The sequence below is a fragment of the Microtus pennsylvanicus genome, chromosome X (genome assembly GCF_037038515.1).
Source record: "Microtus pennsylvanicus isolate mMicPen1 chromosome X, mMicPen1.hap1, whole genome shotgun sequence".
In the NCBI taxonomy this organism is placed as follows: domain Eukaryota; kingdom Metazoa; phylum Chordata; class Mammalia; order Rodentia; family Cricetidae; genus Microtus; species Microtus pennsylvanicus.
In genome coordinates this window covers 59253246-59266146 of record NC_134601.1, presented here as the reverse complement: position 1 = coordinate 59266146, position 12901 = coordinate 59253246, and the positions used below count along the sequence as shown (strand labels likewise).

Below are 12901 nucleotides of genomic sequence, written 5' to 3'. Positions count from 1 at the left end.
AACTGAGTTCTCGACAGAAGAATTTCAAGTGGCAAAAAAAAAATACTTAAGGACATGTTCTTCTTCCTTAACTATCAGGGAAATGAAAATCAAAAACTTTGAGATACCATCTTACACTTGTCAGAATGGCTAAGATCAAAAACACTAATGATAGCTTATGCTGGAGAGGTTGTGGAGTAAGGGGAACACTCATTCATTGCTGGTGGAAATACAAACTTGTGTAACCACTTTGGAAATCAGTATGGTAGTTTCACAGAAAACTGGGAATCAACCTACCTCAGGATCCAGTAATTCCACTCTTGGGAATATACCCAAAAGATGCTCAATCACACTAAAAGAGCATTTGTTCAAGTAGGTTCATCGCAGCATTATTTGTAATAGCCCAAACCTGGAAACAACATAGATGCCCCTCAACTGAAGAATGGATAAAGGAAGTGTGGCACATCTATACATTAGAGTACTACTCAGCAATAAAATATAATGACATCTTGAATTTTGAATGCAAATGGATGGAATTAGAAAACATTATCCTGAGTGAGGTAACCCAGTCCCCAAGAAACTAATATGGTATGTATTCACTAATAAGTGGATACTAGTCATAAACAAAGGACAACGAGCCTATAGTTCAGGATCCTAGAGAAACTAAGTAATAAGTTGAACCCAAAGAAAAGCATGTATAGACACACCTGGAAATTGGAAACAGACAAAAATTTGGCAGCAGGGGGCCATGGGGTAAAAGGAAGGGGAGAAGGGAGTTTGAGGAGAACTTGTGGGAATGGGATAGTCGAGATGGAGGAAGGATAGATATGAGGGAGCCATTATGGAGTTAGCAAGAAACCTGGCTCTAGAAAAATGCCCTAGACCCCACAGGGATGTTCCCTGGTAAGACCCTAAGCAATAGATGAGAGGGTGTCTGAACTGACCTTACCCTGTAGTCAGACTGATGATTATCTCAAATGTCACCATAGAACCTTCGTCCAACAACAGATGGGGAACAGAGGCAATGACCCACACTGGAGTAATGAACTGAGCTCCCAAGATACAGTTGAAAAGTGGAAGGAGTGAGAGTATGAGCAAGGAATTCAAGACCATGAGGGGGTCATCCACTGACACAGTTTGCTTGAGAATGGGAGCTCACCAACTCCTACTGGACTGGGAGTAAATGAGCATGGGAACTACAAAGCCTGTCTGAAGAGGGTTGACAGTTGAGGCAGACTGAGGGGCCACTGATAGTGACACTGGGATGTGTCTCTACTACATATACCAGCTTCATGGGATCCTATTCTCTTTGGATGTAAGCCTTGCTCAACCTAGATGTAGTAGGGAGGACCTTGGACTTTCCACAGGGTGGGGTGCATGGTACTCCCTTAGGGTTGGAGGGATGGGGTGGGAGGGTCTGAGGAGGGAGAGGGAGAGCACTGGGAGGAGGGGAAGGAGTGGGAATTTGCATTGGAAATTTTTTAAGTAATAAAAAAATAAATAAAGGCATGAGTCACAAGCACCAAGATCTCTTTTTGGACTGATTTTGTGCAAGCCCAGGATGGCATTGAACTAACAGAGATCTGTCTGCCTCTGTTTCCTGAGTCCTGGGTTTAAAGGCATGAGCTGCCACTGCCTGGCCTCTATGACTAACTAGTGGCTTAGCTCTGAACTCTGATCATTATTTCTTTACTGAAATACAAATAAAACATCACTACCTTTCCCCGTTCTGTATAAATAAAAAGAGAAGGCTATAACTAATATAAGAAAAGCTAAATATAATAAGTATAATAACTATATACAATATATACAGGCCATAAGTACATCAGCAAGGTCTAGTCCATTTTCATTTCAGAGAAATTACTCCCTTATCTATCCTATCTTGGTAAGTCCAAATCTTGTACCTAAAATACTTTATATCATAACTTGCATTACCATCCAAAACTATTTTTTCATATCTCTCAACCTTATACACTTTAGAACTTTTCAGTGAGTTTCTTTTCTGTGTCTGATAAACAAACAAACAAACAAAAAACCTAAAACTATCTGGTCTTCAAATTTCTCAGAGACGAGATCGGGCGCGTTCAAGGTGGTATGGCCATAGGTTGGATAGGGGAGCACGGAAGCACAACTCTTAGTTAAGGGAGCCACCTTAGGGTTGACAAGAGACTTGAACCTGGAGCTGCTCCCAGGAGCCCAAGGCGATGTCCCCAGTTAATTCCTTGGGCAGCTGAGGATAGGGAACCTGAAATGATCCTATCCTATAGCAATACTGACGAATATCTTGCATATCACCATAGACCCTTCATCTGGTGATGGATGGAGATAGAGACAGAGACCCACACAGGAGCACTGGACTGAGCTCTTAAGGTCCCAATGAGGAGCAGAAGGAGGGAGAACATGAGCAAGGAAGTCAGGACCACGAGGGGTGCACCCACCCACTGAGACAGTGGGGCTGATCTATTGGGAGCTCACCAAGGCCAGCTGGACTGCAACTGAAAAAGCATGGGATAAAACCTGACTCTCTGAACATGGCGAACAATGAGGACTGATGAGAAGCCAAGGACAATGGCAAGGGGTTTTGATCCGACTTCATGTTTTGGCTTTGTGGGAGCCTAGCCAGTTTGGATGTTCACCTTCCTAGATATGGACGGAGGGGGAGGACCTTGGACTTTCCAGAGGTCAGGGAACCCTGACTGCTCTTCAGACTGGAGAGACTTGGGGGAGGGGGAGAAGGGCGGGAGGAGGGGGAGGGAAATGGGAGGCTGGGAAGAGGCAGAAGCTTTTTTTTTCCTTTTTTACAATAAAATAATAAAAAAAAATTCTCAGAGACCCAAGAAGTAAATAATATTAACTAAGTAAGCAGGAAGTATGAGCAAGCAACTTCCAAAAAATATGAGAAATGACAAAAACAGCTTGTACAGTTTGGACAACATACTGCTGGCAGTTGAGAGAAGGGCATTTTCTTATCCAGTGGCTTACTTTGGCCCCAAAGAAAGTAAACTTCATGTGGAGTTTCTTCAATGCCTATTATCTTCTCTGAAGTAGATTGGGACTGCCAGGAGCAGACATGTCTTGTCATAAAAAAGAGCTTCTGTTATTAAAATATCTTAATTGCCATATTCTGTAGATCCCTAAATGGTTTGAAAATGACTTTACTATTTAAAATATATCTGTTTCATTTTGAAAATGTACCTAAAATGTCTACAAGTTCTATTGTAATAGGTGACTAATTATTAACCTGCATTTCTTTATTATCCTAAAGAGTAAGTAAATATAATTCAATTACAAGAAATTTGTATTATATTGTTAAATAAACTGTATAGATACAATATCTTGAACAAGCTTAAAAACATGTAGGGCATGTTTTATCAAAATTAGTATCAAATTTGTATCCATGTACAAAATTTTTACACAATAGGCAAAAGTTCAATCCAATGTAAAACATGTAAAACTAGTAGTTGCTTTTTAAAAGTAGTTTCAATGATCTATCATTTTATCTTATCAAATCTGTATTCTCCCTTTTTCTTTTCAGAGTAGATTTAATAATCTACCCTTTATGCTATCATATCTGTATCCTCCTTTTTCTCTTTTCCAAAGAAGATCTCTGTATCTTATCTCCTTTCTTCAAATTTCTTCCTGACTGTAACCAATAACAAGTTGTAACTGAGGCCCCTAAACAATGACAAATATTCATAACCCATTCATTGAATGACCAAAAACAACCCACTCTACTACTTGGGAGTGGGCGTTGTCTTCTTAAATTTACTTCCTGCTATCTTGGGGTAACAGCATCTTGAGGGAAGCCTGAAAAGAAAAACTTGGGTTAATAGTCTAGTCCTGAAAAAGGTAGCTGTATTATTTTTTGTCCAGATTCTGCATAATGGGAAAGTGCAGGGCTTGTCTCAAGTCCTAGCTAGAGTAGTCTGTGAGGCTAGAATATCTCGGTTAGTCACCTCAAAATTGTTCTGAGCAATTTATTGTCCAAAGATGACCTTCAGGTGATGTTTTTCAGCTTTATGGTCCTGAAGGAATAATCATTGTGGGGCCCTATTCTCCTTTTGGAGACTTCAAAGGCATGCTCATAGTTCACTGCAGAAAACTAATACAGACTCAAACATGAAATCATGCACAGATAGATAAATGAAGCCCTTTTCTAGAGTTAGTTAGTACTGTATATGACCATTAATATCATGACAAAACCTTTAAAATACTACATATTTATCTTATAAATTATAAATTTTGAGATAATATTTTGGCCATTAGAAAAGCTATCAAATATTCAAAATAAAACTATAAGATTATGAGACTAGTGGAAATAAAATAGTCCTTAAATTTTTATTTTTCTTCTGTTCCATATCCGGTGACTCTTCTGACATGAGACAGAGATTTTGGATTTTCCTTTCACAAGCATGCTGGCTTTAGAGAAGGGGAGAGCCACAATCTAAGTTCAAAGGCAGCTTTAATCTGTAAGTGGACTGGGACTACAAAAAGACCATTTGCATTATATGTCTGTGGAGGATGACAGAAAGAAATGTTTGCAAAGATTTATGAAATTTTGTGCTCTTGGAAATATGATATACCAATAGGCCAATTTACCCTTTTTCTTGGGACATTTTTCTGGATGATTTGTCCTTTTTCTTCCTATGTCTCATTTATCCAGTGGTTTTCAGATTCCTTAGCTGGATGCCTTTATTCTCCTGAAAAGACAGACACAAAACCGTTCCCAAACCCTAACTTTTTTTGCGTGTGGGGGATTATCTTTTGGAAAGTTACAGCTGATCAAATGAAAAGCATTTGTTAGTTTTATATGTTAGTTGAGATTAAATGCCCATGCTGCTTGATGAACAATCATTTCTTCTACTTAAGAGATTTCTCTTATTCAAACTGAGTCTTTTTCAATTTTGATGGTATTGATAGCTTTTCTTCTCCTGTGGAAACAAAAGCAAAACCCCTTCACTACCATAACACATATACTGGTTTCAATACTGAGGTCATAACATCTTTAAAGTATATTGACTGATTTAGTTCCCTAGTTATTCTACAATCCAATGTCTCTCCAGAGTTATTGTTTCTTTCTCATTAGTATTTAGAAAATTTAAAGTTAATAAAGCATCATGCAATCTATTTTTGGGTGTCTTTATCATTCCTTTCTGTTTATTTATCATATCCTTTAGAGTTTTATTCTGTTTTTTTTAATAACTGAGTACCCTGTAGAATTGTGTGGCATACCTGTAATATGCTTTTTTTCACAATAAGAAAAAACTGTCATTTTCTTAGAGCCATATGCTGGAGTATTGTCTCTCTTTATTTGTATGAATATACACATGATGGCCTTAACTTCTAGCAAATGTGTGATAACCAAATCAGCATTTTCTGAGCTAAAAGCCGTTGCCTATTTAAAATTCAAGTAAGTATCAATGGTGTGGTGTACATATTCTCCTTTTGGAGACTTCAAAGGTCACTGTTAGGTATGCACATGGTTCACTGTAGAGAACAAATAGAGACTCAAACCTGAAATCATGTATAGATTAGAATTAGTTAGTACTCTATAAGACCATTAATATCATGACAAAACTTTAAAATACACATATATTTATCTTATAAATTTTGACATAATATTTTTAAGAGAAGCTTTTAAAGAATCAATATATATATAAAATCAAGGGATTATGGAATTAGTGGTAATAAAATAGTTTTTAATTTTTTTATCTTCTGTCCCATATCAGGTGGCTCTTCTGGTATGAGACAGAGATTTTGGATTGTACTCTAACAAGCGGGCTAGGCTTTAGAAGGGGAGAGATTCACAACCCAACTCCAAAGACATCTTTAATCTTTAACTGCATTGGGAATCCCAAAAGACCATTTGCATTGGTTGTAGAGAACAACAAAAGGAAATATTTGGGAAGATCTATGAAATTTTATGCTGTTCAAAATGTGATAAACCAATAGCCAATTTACTCTTTTTCTTGGGACATTTTTTTTCTGGATGATTTGTCCTTTTCTTTCTGATGTCTCATTTGTTTAGTGGTCTTCAGATTCACTAGCTGGATGCCTTTTTTCTCCTGAAAAAACAGAAAACCCTTTCCCAACCCAAATTTTAGAGTGGTTCTCTTTTGGCAAGTTATATCTGATCAAATAAAAAGCATTTGTTATTCTTATAATTTAGTTGAGATTAAACGGCCATGGTGCTTGATGAAAAGTCCTCTCCCTTGAGATTTCAGTCCCGTGCTCCAATTTGGGTCTCTGTCTCTGTCTCCTTTCATCGCTTGCTGAAGGTTAATATTCAGGAGGATGCCTATATGTTTTTCTTTGGGTTCTCCTTATTTAGCTTCTCTAGGATCACTAATTATAAGCTCAATGTCCAAATCAGGAGCAGAAGGAGAGAGAGCACGAGCATGGAACTCAGGATTGCGAGGGGTGCACCCACACATTGAGACAATGGGGATGTTCTATTGGGAACTCACCAAGGCCAGCTGGCCTGGGTCTGAAAAAGCATGGGATAAAACCGGACTCGCTGGACATAGCGGACAATGAGGACTACTGAGAACTCAAGAACAATGGCAATGGGTTTCTGATCCTACTGCACGCACTGGCTTTGTGGGAGCCTAGGCAGTTTGGATGCTCAACTTACTAGACCTGGATGGAGGTGGGGGGTCCTTGGACTTCCCACAGGACAGAGAACCCTGATAGCTTTTCGGGCTGGGGGGAGACTTAATTGGGGGAGGGGGAGGGAAATGGGAGGCGGTGGCGGGGAAGAGACAGAAATCTTTAATAAATAAATAAATTTAAAAAAAGTCCTCTCCCCTAATCAAGAGATCTCTCTTTGTCAAATAGAATATTTATCAATTTTGATGGTATCCATAGATTTTCTTCTACTGTGGAAACGAAAGCAAAACTACTTCTTCAACATAACACATATCCTGATTTCCATTTTGAGGTCAAAACATCTTTAAAGTATAAAAGCTGATTTAATTCCATAGTTTTTCTATTATATAATGTCTCTCATCAGCTGACATTCTTTTCTCATTAGCATATATAAAATTAAAAATTATTGAAGTATGACCTGATGATACTCCGGATTTCCTTGGTGTCTGTTGCTATGTCCCCATTTTCATTTGTTAATTTGGACATTCCCTCTCTACCTTTTTATTAGTTTGAGTAAAGGTTTATCTATCTTGTTAATTTTCGCAAAGAACCAACTCTTTGTCTCATTGATTTTTGTATTGTTTTCTTTGTTTCTGTTTTATTAATTTCAGCCTTCAATTTGATTATTGCCTGTCATCTAGTCCTTTAGGGTGAGTTTGCTTCTTTTTGTTCTAGAGCTTTAGGTGTGCTGTTAAGTCACTAGTGTGAGATTTCTCCATGTTCTTTACGTAGGCATTTAGTGCTATGAACTCTTCTCTTAGCACATGTTTCATAGTGTCCCATATGTTTAGGTATGTTGTACTTTGATTTTTATTGAATTCAAAGGACTGAAAAAGGTCTTCTGAATGGGAATGACATTTGTGTGTCTTGGGCAGTTTGTGGGGCCATTATTAGTGGAACCCTTGATAGCAGAATAAGATTTATCCCTAGTGCATAATCTAGCATTTTGAAGGCCATTCCCTATGGAGTGATACCTCAAGTGATAAGTGATATAACAGATGTTGGTGACTCTCCATGGGAGGCCTCACCCTCTCTGAGGAGTGAACTAGACATTGGAGGAGTGGGAGGAAGGGGGAAAGGGGAAGCAGTGATTACTATTTAAATAAATAATTGTTTAATACAATAAAATAACATATAATAAAGAAATTCAAAGTTGATAAAGCATTGTGCAACCTATTTCTTGGGACTTTATTAACACGTTCTGTTTATTTAGCATATCCTTTAGAGTTTGATTTGATTTTTCTATAACTGTCAGACCTGTAGGATGGTGTAGTATACCTGTAATTTGCTTTATAACAAAATAAGCAAAGAACTGTTTCATTTTCTTAGAAACATATGCAGCAGCATTATCTGTCTGAATTTATACAGTCATAACCATGATGACTGTAACTTTGAGCAAATGTGTGCTTACTGAATTAGTGTTTTCTGAACTCAAAGCACTTGCCCATTTAAATCCTAAATAGGTATCAATGGTGTGGTTTTAATATTTTAGTTTTACAAATTCTACCAAATGGAACACATCCATCTGCCAGATTTCATTACTTTGAGTATCTTTTTGTAGCAGAGTTTGGTTGTATAAAGAAGAAATAGGACATTTCCTTGTAATTTATTTGGCTTGTTGCCATATGATGGAAAACTGGCTTTGTGGGAGCCTAGGCAGTTTGGATGCTCACCTAACTAGACTTGGATGGAGGTGGGTGGTCCTTGGACTTCCCACAGGGCAGGGAACCCTGATAGCTCTATGGGCTGACAAGGGAGGGGAACTTGATTGGGGGAGGGGAAGGGAAATGGGAGGCGGTGGAGGGGAAGAGACAGAAATCTTTAATAAATAAATAAACGGGAAAAAATTTAAAAAAGAGAAAAAATTACTATTGATATGATGTGGTTTTTCTAAATTTTCAGACTTGCAACAGATTTCCTAGGTTCACTTACTCAGGTCGTGAATGCTCCCTCTTTCACAGTGAAAAGCATTTTACAGGGAAAAGTGGTAATTTTCCAAAAATCCAGTGAAGTTTATATTCCCTGGACAACTGTGACATGACATTAATATTGGTGTGTTGTGTGAGTGTGTGTGTGTGTGTGTGTGTGTGTGCCCACCTCAAGTGGGCATGGAAAACAGACCAAAGTTCAAACACAGAAGTTAAAGTCCTAAGAGACTCAGCCCTCAGCTGAAGCAAAGGTAAGAGCTGGGATAATAGAGGTGTGACATCTGGTTGTCTGCTTTGGGCAGGGTACCTGGGACCTTTGGCTGGAAAGTTTGCTGACAGTTCCAGAACCAGTCCATAGTTGTGAGTGGTCTCAGGCCAGTGAGAAGTCGGAGCAGACCTGTCACAGGGGAGTTTAATTACAGTCATCAAAAGTCCTCCTTCAGGTGCCACTTGGTAGAGATGGAGAATGTGAAAATTCTGGCAGGGTTGTCTAGAAGAAAAGGGATTGAGTCCTTTTTCTTCTGGTCAGTTCAGACTTTCTCAATAATGAAGGTGGCCTCTAGAGTCTCAATCACCGATGCTCTATGGGTCACACTTGAACCTTAGCATCAAGATGCCAACAGAGGGTCCTGAACACATGTTCCAGCTAGAGTGCGCCTGGCAAGATGAGTGGCCTAAGAACAATTTCTAGCCTAGATTTTGTTTCTGTGTTTTTTCCTGAATACTATGTTTAATAACTGGTTTCCGATTTAGTTTTTCTGTAGAACTCTTATGCCTTTGTGGAGCTTCAAGAGGCTAATGTTGAGTCCTGCCACCTTGGAGTTTGGTGGAAAGATTTTTTTTACTCAGGGAAGAGTGGGGAGTAGGCCTGGATACCTTGGCATTCTTGATGTAACACCACCATCAAGCGGAATGACTTTCCTATTCCTGCCAACACATCAGTGTGCTGATTCTCAACAGGTCTGAAGGTGAGAGTGAGCATGATGGGAGCCTCAGGTTCTAAGACTGAAATGAAGGGCTCTCAGGCTAGCTTGCCAGTCCTAGAGTAATCTGCAGTTCACATGACCCATGTTGTCCCCAGCCAGTACCATTCCCTGAGTATGGCTAGACGCCAGAGCAATATATTCACCTACACAGGAAGTAAAGGCATTGAGATCCTGTGGCAGCCATGTATGCCAGGGTGGGGAGGAGTTCTCTGCTCAGGAGTCAGCATCAGGGGTGAAGATACGTGGGAAATTTGCAATGCCCTCCAAACATCATAAAGGAGAGTCTACCCAAATGCTGTAAGAACAACAGGGTCCCTGATCCTTTGGGATTCCCCCCTTTTTTGGCTCCAACCTTAACAACCCCTCCTTAGATCAGAGTCTGGCCTCTAATATAAGCCATTAAATAATACACATATAAGTAATATTTTATGGACTAAGAAGGTTGTGTTTATACATTTAGGTCAACAAAAATAGGCCATAAATTTGAGTGCTGGGAAGCAGAGAATAATGTGACCTGTTAGAAGGGTCATGGGAAGGAAGAAACAATTTAATTATATTTTAATTTCAAAAAATAAAAGAAAGTAATGTTTTTGAAGATTGCCCTCCTCAGTCTCTGGAGTCACTGTGACTCTGGGTGTGGTAAACTGAGGAGTGTCTGGTAGGTCGATATCCACGTAGGTCAGAGCCAAAGCAAAGTACTTACATAGGAAAACGAATGTCAGATTTTTACCGATTTACTATGTGACTTAGAATCCAAAATGGTGGGTTTTAAATCATGAGAGTTGACAGCTGGTAACTCATTGGGAACGTTCCTTAGTTTTTACATTGATTAAAATAAAACAAAACAAAAACAAACAAACTAAAGAAACATGAAGATAGGGGTCAAGTTATGTAATTCTGGATGATCTGCAATACACTATTGTAGACCAGGCTAGCCTCAGACTCATAGACCCCGCAGCCGTCAAAATCCTAGGATTAAAGGATACCACACCCATCAATAAATGAGGAATCTTAAAGAAAATGTCTTAGTGATTAAATAAAAAAGAATGAAAGAAGAGCTTAGTGTCTGAGAAATAGACCATATATTTGCTTTCTTCCTGACCAATTGTCTCTTTCTACTCCATTTCTACCTTCCTTCCCTCCTTTCCTCCTTCTCCATTTCCTATTTTTCCCATCTCTCCTTCCCTCTTCTGTCTTTCCCTTCCTCTCTCCCTCTCGGAAGGCTGACATGCTCACTGTGATGACTCTGCATCATTTTCTATTTCGCTTTGCTTTCTGTCTTCTCTGTGTTTTGAGTCTCTTTGTTCCATTTATACATTTAATGTCCTTCCAGAGTGCTGCACCTATCACCAGCAAAGGTTCATCACTAAAGCCGAGCCTTCAGCATGACCCAAGTCTACAAAGGATAGCTGCAATGATGGCATGAGGGTGGGGCATCTCGGCTGGCTTAGCCAAGTGGTGTACAGCAGCAAGGAGCAGAGGCAGTGTCCTTCTTTAGGGTGAAGCTGAGTAGAGACAACCACAGTCAGCAAGGAAGGAAAACATCAGAAAAAAGGTACCATGTGGCCAGCTTTGACTACTGGTGCCTCCCTGTGTGAAGCCTCTAGCTGCAAAACAAAGTCATGGGCAGGTCACCACTCTGCAAAGATTCTCTGTGCTAGGCTACCTTGCTCAAGACTCTCCAAGAATATGCAGGGTAAAAGCCCAAAGTCAAGATTGGCTGTCCCTTATTGAACTGCAAGGTTCAGGATCTCCTTAAAATGATTACTCACTCTCTCTCTCTCTCTCTCTCTCTCTCTCTCTCTCTCTCTCTCTGTCTGTCTGTCTCTCTCTGTCTGTCTCTCTCTGTCTGTCTCTCTCTGTCTCTGTCTCTCTGTCTCTCTCTCTCTCTCTGTCTCTCTCTCTCTCTCTCTCTCTCTCTCTCTCTCTCTTTCTTTTTGTGTGTGTGTGTCCCCTGCATTAAAAGCAAGGTCATAAAGGGTGCAGAAGTCATGGCAGAGTACACTGCCTCTGTAGTCATTATGACAGACAGACCTAAGTTCAAAGCATGAATGGCTGTGGCTCCGAGGTGTAAACCCTTTAGAGACAGTACACTCAGCAGAAGTTTAGGTGGGAACATCTGGCAGGCGGTGCAGAGAACACAGAGAAGTAGCATCCATTCCTGTCAGTGGGTGAGTATCTCTGCTTGTGACATGCTGGCCTGGACCTTGACTGGAAAGTACATGGAAGGTAGTAGATGGCCTGGTGCCAATAAGAAGTCAGAACATCAAGTCACATGAAACCTTCATGCCATCCTCATCCTAAGAAGGGCATGAACAGCTTGAGTTCGGCACAGATGGAGAGTTTGAAATCACTGACAGGGCTTCTCAGTGAGAAAGGAAAGAGGTCTTGATGGGGGAGTGTCATATGTCAATCTGTTGATTTCATTGGCTAAGCAATAAAGGAACTGCCTTGGCCCATCTCATTGGTTAGAAGATAGGTGGGAGGAGTAGACAGAACAGAACGCTGGGAGGAAGAGGAAGTGAGCTCAGACTCCACAGCGCTCCTCTCGGGAGCAGACGTCCGCCATGCTCCCGGCTCCTGGGCAGACACACGCGATGAAGCTCTGAAGCTCCGACCCAGGATGGACTTAGGCTAGAATCTTCCCGGTAAGACCGGTGCTACACAGATGATAAGAAATGGGCTAGTCCAGGTGCGAGAGTTAGCCTAGAAGAGGCTAGATAGAGATGGGTCAAGCAGTGTTTAAAAGAATACAGTGTCCGTGTAATTATTTTGGGGCATAAGCTAGCCGGGCAGGGCAGGCGGCTGGGGTGTTTGGGGACGCAGCCCTGCTGCCGCCCCATATTACTACAAATGACGCCCAGACGTGTGGCTAACTGAGTCCACAGAAAGCCTGAGAAAGCTTGGAAAAGAATAGAGTAAAGCGTGTTTCTTGTGGCAATTTCTCGGGTCTTCTCTGCTTGCTAGAGGCAAGCAAGCGCCTCATCTAAGAGAGGCTTCCTGACTCAGCTTTAGCTGCAAAAGCCTGCAGCTCATTAAGAGGTCCTGCCACGAAACACTTAAACGGTGTTGACGAAAAGCTGAACTCATGCTTTTCGGTTTTCAGCCGTAGCAGGAAAAAAGCTGCGCGTTTAAAAATGCTGGCTTTCTGGGCCATCCTGCCAGGGCAAACTCTGACTGTTTGAGGCAGGAGGGCCGGCTACCGAGAGAGTACTTGAGTGTTGTCTGTTGTAGCTCTCTGGTTGGCAAGGACCTTGAAATGCCAGTTGTGGCTATAAACATGGCTACAGCCAGTACCTCAGCCATGAGGCTAGAAAGCTAAGGATCCAGCCGTCAAAGCCACGCCTTTAGTCCTACTGA

At 40.6% G+C, this 12901-nt stretch overlaps 1 protein-coding gene across 5 annotated transcripts in view; it reads right to left on the bottom strand.

Annotated features, from left to right (window-relative positions):
- The window catches only part of LOC142840792 (E3 ubiquitin-protein ligase RLIM-like), a 216899-nt gene that overhangs the window by 153684 nt on the left and 50314 nt on the right, over positions 1-12901 (bottom strand). Inside the window, exon 4 of one of the 5 annotated variants that reach the window (XR_012908969.1) lies at positions 2948-3053. The exons of 3 other annotated variants lie outside the window; for them this stretch is intronic. The gene's annotated coding sequence lies outside the window, so the exon portion shown is untranslated. Of the gene's footprint in view, positions 1-2947; positions 3054-4314; positions 4680-12901 lie in introns of those variants that run through there. One more of the 5 variants, XR_012908968.1, reaches the window with a different exon arrangement.